This window comes from Bicyclus anynana, chromosome 7 (genome assembly GCF_947172395.1).
Source record: "Bicyclus anynana chromosome 7, ilBicAnyn1.1, whole genome shotgun sequence".
NCBI lineage: Eukaryota > Metazoa > Arthropoda > Insecta > Lepidoptera > Nymphalidae > Bicyclus > Bicyclus anynana.
Genome location: NC_069089.1, coordinates 3,436,879 through 3,442,700, shown reverse-complemented (window position 1 = coordinate 3,442,700; position 5,822 = coordinate 3,436,879). Strand labels below are relative to the sequence as shown.

General features: G+C 31.4%; 1 protein-coding gene across 2 annotated transcripts in view; it reads right to left on the bottom strand.

Moving 5' to 3' along the window:
• LOC112049469 (lachesin) overlaps positions 1 to 5,283 on the bottom strand; it is a 100,337-nt gene extending 95,054 nt beyond the window's left edge. For both annotated transcript variants that reach the window (XM_052882533.1, XM_052882534.1), the window contains exon 1: positions 5,144 to 5,283. The gene's annotated coding sequence lies outside the window, so the exon portion shown is untranslated. The remainder of the gene's footprint in view (positions 1 to 5,143) is intronic.
• Between the last annotated feature and the right edge of the window lie 539 nt (positions 5,284 to 5,822).

Below are 5,822 nucleotides of genomic sequence, written 5' to 3'. Positions count from 1 at the left end.
TACTTTGCAGTGCGTCTTCAAAATTTTCAGTTACTTTACAAACATGTTAAGTACGATATATTCTACATGTTATATATATATACATATATATATATATATATATATATATATATATATATATATATATATATATATATATATATATATACATTTGAGTCTTTTGAAGCTTTTAAATATTTAGTATACAAGTACATTTATTTATATTTCACCTTCCTGCTCTTTCTCCGCAAGTCCCTTTCATCAGGCTTGTTAAAGATTGTTTATAACAATCAATAAGGCTGCCTTTGCATGCTTAGTTCAAACTATTTTTTTTAATATTTTTAATACAATTTGTGTGTTTCTTTTTAATCTTTATTATAGATAATTATTATTATTGAAGTTCCGGTAATGCGAATCATTATATTTATATTTGATCCGTCGCTATTATAACTCCAATCGTAACTGTGTAACGTCTCTATTAACCCCGTGGATTCATGGACCAGTCTATAATCTCCAATAACCGGTATAGATTCTAGCATAGAACTATTATGATCGTCATAATACTAAATATTAATCGGTTCCGTATTTCAATCAATCTCCAATAAGACGCCATCTGTGGCCATTGTGCTATTGTTGCTATTTGTACCATCCGTGCTTCTGACGTGTATTCAAACTCCCCCTCATTTACCTCCTGGACATCCTTACAAATGAGACTCTATTGTGCTATTATTAAGGCTTATTTTCATTTGTTATAACCGTCTTGTATTTAGATATTAACGGAATATTAGACTTGAAATTTATATAAAATGCAGTGGTATCGGTGTAATTAATATTGTAACTTTTTATTAATAGGTTTTAATTTAAAATTTTGGTATAACCACTACAGTTTAACCATGCATGCATGTAGGCTGTGTGGTGTTGTAAAGGGTAATCTCTGGATCTACTCAACCGATTTTGATTTTTTTTTTACCATTAGAAAGCCACGTTATCTGTAAGTATCATAAGCTCGTATTCTTAAGAGATCGGAATCTACGCGAATGAAACTAAGGGTACGTCGGCTTGTTAATTAGGTATAACTATGTTTTTACATGAAACTACAGGCATGTCTCTCAATAAGTTTTATTAAACGTAAGCTTAAAGGAAAGTTTATAGAATTATCATTGTGTTAATAATTTAAGCACATAAGTGTTGAAAACTGTAATATACGACTGTGTACTTAGTGCTAGACAAGTTTGTAAAATGGTGGTAAACAAAAAAAAAAAACCTTGGCTGAGTTTGTAGTAGACTCTTCTTAGACCAAGGCGCGTTTAAAACTAACGTAACATTAATTTTAGTTTTTCGACTTTAAATATCACCGTTAAATCATGTCATAACTTGACGTTTCAAAAGTGCTTGTACTAAGCCTAATTGAAATAATAGAATTTTGATTTGATTTGGTTACGTTAGAGTACGTATTTCTATCAAATTATTATGTAAGATAGAGAGCCCACGAGGCGATTTTTAGTCAATTAGTAGATTCTGACTCGCGTCAGATTAAATGTTTACTTAGGAGTTATCGCTAAATAACATGTGCGAAATTAGCAGATTTTGCACACAGATGAAGCACATAGTCACAATAAATATATTCTGTGACATACTTTACAGTCTACTTTAAATTCTTTCTTCCCGATAATCCCCATTGGATCAAGATCTACGCGGTCGGGACACAGCAAAGTAATAAAAATCTTTTAACAAAAAAATTTAACTGACTTCAAAATCACAAAAATAAACTAAAAAACGAAAAATAACATCGGATGTGCACCGCCTTCAAAGTGATTAAAAGGTAGCACATCCGATGTTATTTTTCGCTTTATTTTTGTAATTTTGAAGTCGGTTAAATTTTTTTGTTAATAATATTTTATTTTTCTGTTTTTAGTTTGTCTTAGCATCTAATTATTATAATACTAGTTAAGGAATGACGAAGTTATGCGGTAACAAATATAAAAAAAACAATCGAATTGAGAACCTCCTCCTTTTTTTTTTGAAGTCGGTTAAAAAAAAGAAAGAATTGTTTGTTTGTTTGAAGGCTAGGATCTAACTACTAACCACCGTACTGAGTTTATTAAATTATTTCACCAATAGAAAGCGTGATAGCCACCAAATAAATATTTCACTATTTTTTGTCTGTCTAACTGTCCGTATTTAATGTAGAGAAGGCATGACGCCGAAACTATTGAATGAATTTAAATGAAACTTGGACTGAAGGATACTTTTAATCAGAAGGGGGTAAAACAGGGGTTGAAAGTTTGTATCCTTCATTTTTCCAGTACATTATAAAATTATTATAATTATAAAAAATTGTATGTGTACTACCAAAAAATACTAAAAATAATGTCTTTTGCGATTTTCTAAATTCTACTAATATGGTTTTCTAAATTCTATTAAATGGTTAAAAAGGGGGTGAATTTTTTTAATATAAATCGTTTATGTTTTGAGTTAGTGTATGAATATTCTACTAATATTATAAACGCGAAAGTTTGTAAAAAATAAAAATAGATAATACCCTGGATTAACACATAGGCCAGAAAAATCTATGGTTCACGTGGGATATGCGAAAAACTGAATTTCACGAGGACGAGTCGCGGGCGTCCGCTAGTTAATAATAAATGAGTCGCGCACATAAAACATCATAGCCATTAAAACTAGTGTTATTGTATTATTAATAATATTTGACGCCCGATCACTGATTGTAGTAGACTAAGAGCCAGCGACAGCCAGACCTTCGTCATTTTGTATAAGCTGAAAGTTTTTCAGCTCATGCTCCATAGATAAGTACAATAGCCAACTATGGAGTCTGAATCATGGTGCTTTTGAAAAACACTAATTAAGATAAAATATTAAGGGTCTCTAGGGAAGGGTTGCAATGAAGCCAAGGCGTTTGGGGATATATTTTTCATATGATGCCGAGAAAATGCAAAATAATTACAATTTTTAGGTACTTTGACGATTGATCTTTGAAACCTGCTACCTCCCAAAGTAACCATATTTGGCTATCGTACTTACCTATAGTAGGAGCATAAGCTGACAAACTTTAAGCTTTCATAAAATAACGAAGGTCTGACTGTCACTGGCTCTCCATCTGACATGTTTTAAAATGCTCATTGTATTGTTGATTGATCATATTAACTATCACGGATTATTCAGGAATTTACAAAGCAAATACATCAATATTAGCTACCATACCATGTTTAACTAATCATCCCATAGCTTCAAGCTATTGGCTCAATGTTGTCATTAAAATTAATTCCCCTGTATTATTTTTATGAACCCGAAAAATCATAATCGAAACCTAAATAAAAATCCGTCTGGCATCCGAAATTTGCATAAAAAACCGATAAATTTGGTTTTTTATTTTCTTTAAATAAATTACGATCGCAGATCTAAATCTGCAAATTATTAAAAAACATAAAATGAAAATTTCAAATTAGTCAAAATACTATCAATTCTGTTTTCGGGAATATCTTAAATAAAATGTATATAATAAAATCACCTATTATATGCACCCACAACTCAATAAAATTATTTTAAGTATATTTATTTTGTAAAAAAGGACTTGCCATAATAACTTTCAACCTCTATTTCGGGGTTTTGATTTCATTATTGCGATCAAAAGTGCTTATACTATAACTATATTCGTAGTATGGTACTCAATCGTGCCAAGCTTCATTTAAATTAATTTATCTGATGTCCGATCAACAAAAAGACGGACAGACAGATAGATTAACAGACAAAAAAATAAAGGAAAAATGTTTTTAGTGTTAGTATTGATCTGAAAAAAAAAATATTAAAATATATTCAATGTACAGAATTGGACTAGTTAGAGCTCGTAAGTTATGTGTATTTCGGTTATTCATTAAAAGCCTCGAAAGCTTCACGGTAAAGGAACCGGCCTCACCACCGAACCGAAAGGTTTTGGGTTTGAGCCCCGCCCTCTGGATTATTGTAGTGCCAACTCCTAACATAGTCCTTCTAATCTAATCTTCTAATTGGATTCTAACAGGAATATTGGTAATTGGAAAAAATAAAGATAAAATATTTAAAAATATACAATATCAATTATTATTATGAGATTTTTTCACGAACTAGATAGTATTATTATTTAGAGAGAACCTAACTACTAGAAACAACTTAAAAAATAGATCAATTTAATTTAAGCGATTTTTGGAAAGAGGAGCAAAATATTATGAACTAGCGGACGCCCACGAGTTCGTTCGCCCTTAGACCTCTTTAATCCAGCCACTAACTATAAACTACCTCCCTGCCAAATTTCAGCTTTGTACATCAAGCGGTTTTCGAGATTTCGTGATGAATGAATGACCTTTTGCATTTATAAATTAGAAAGAAGAAAGAAAGAAAGAAAAAAGCTTTATTAGTGAATTATGCCACACAACACAATTTGTTCTATAACAATATCCTGCGATGTGTGGCACAACCCAGTAAACGGATCCAACTCAGCATAATGCTACATACTCTTTAAATAAAAAGATCCAACTCAGCATAATGCTACATACTCTTTAAATAAAAAGAGCATGCAGCGCTGGTTTTCAGTTGGAACCGTTGACCAGATTAAGATTCATTATTACCTACGAGTATTATACGCTTAATTAGGTTCAATATAATATTACTATTTTTATTATTTTGATTCTGCTGTTTAAAATAACTCAATTAAAGTTAATATTTAATTTGTTTGTTACTTATCAACAGAGTAATGAAAAATATTTATTTTTCATTTACCCATTAGTAGATCAAATAGTTAAAATTTAATTAAATTAAAAAATTGCAAATTGAGACTGATATGGGAGTTAATAATGAATCCAAAAAATACATTAATAATAATTGATGATTATTATTAATGTTTTTTTTATTAAGTAAATTTAATTTAATGTACACATAATTATTTCTACCTACCTTTGCAATACTTAATTTTGACTTTTTTGACAATAAAAATACAGACTCTTTTATCGCTGATATATATAAAAATATTTTTCTTATTGAATAATAGATAGAATGCCGAAATCATTGATTCAAAAACATACCGTTGACCGTATATAGTCAAAATTAATCTCAAACACCAATACATTCATAAAAATGTGAAAAAGAAACAAATATAGCATCGAAAACATACCTTACAACAACACACATCCCAAAAAATTCCACCACAATCGCACAAAATTCACAATACAACTGCAATATTTTACGAAAAGTTTGCAAACTTTCGTCCAACGGGAGTTCGTGCGAACTGGGAACACGTGCGTCACACGCGACGAACGGCGAGGTACTAAACCATCCCCTACTGATACACCCCTAAGCCACCGTCAAAGGGAACCAGTTGGTTACATCGTAAGATCCAAATTTGTTCGCAGCATCCCTAAGACAGGTCGTTGGCTATACCGCGGGTGCATGACGCATGCGTGCAGTGCAGGCTGCATTACCTTTTGGGATACATTAATATGCCTTTGTATTTGTACGTTCCTGATACAGATTATCTAGCTCTATGATTTATTACTAATATGCTTGTTACCCCTTTCAGTTATATTATAATACTATTAAACATAATGTTATATATATATATATAGCCCAGTGGATATAACCTGTCTCCGATTCCGGAGAAGTGTGAAGTCTGCCAATCTGCGTTGGACCAGCGTGGTGGCTAAGGCCTAACCCTTCTCATTCTTAAAGGAGACTCGAGCTCAGCAGTGAGCCGAATATGGGTTGATAACGAACAAAACATGATGTCTTAGTCGTAGTTTTTAAATAACTTTATTAAAGCTATGTACACCAGAATACACCATATACACCAGATA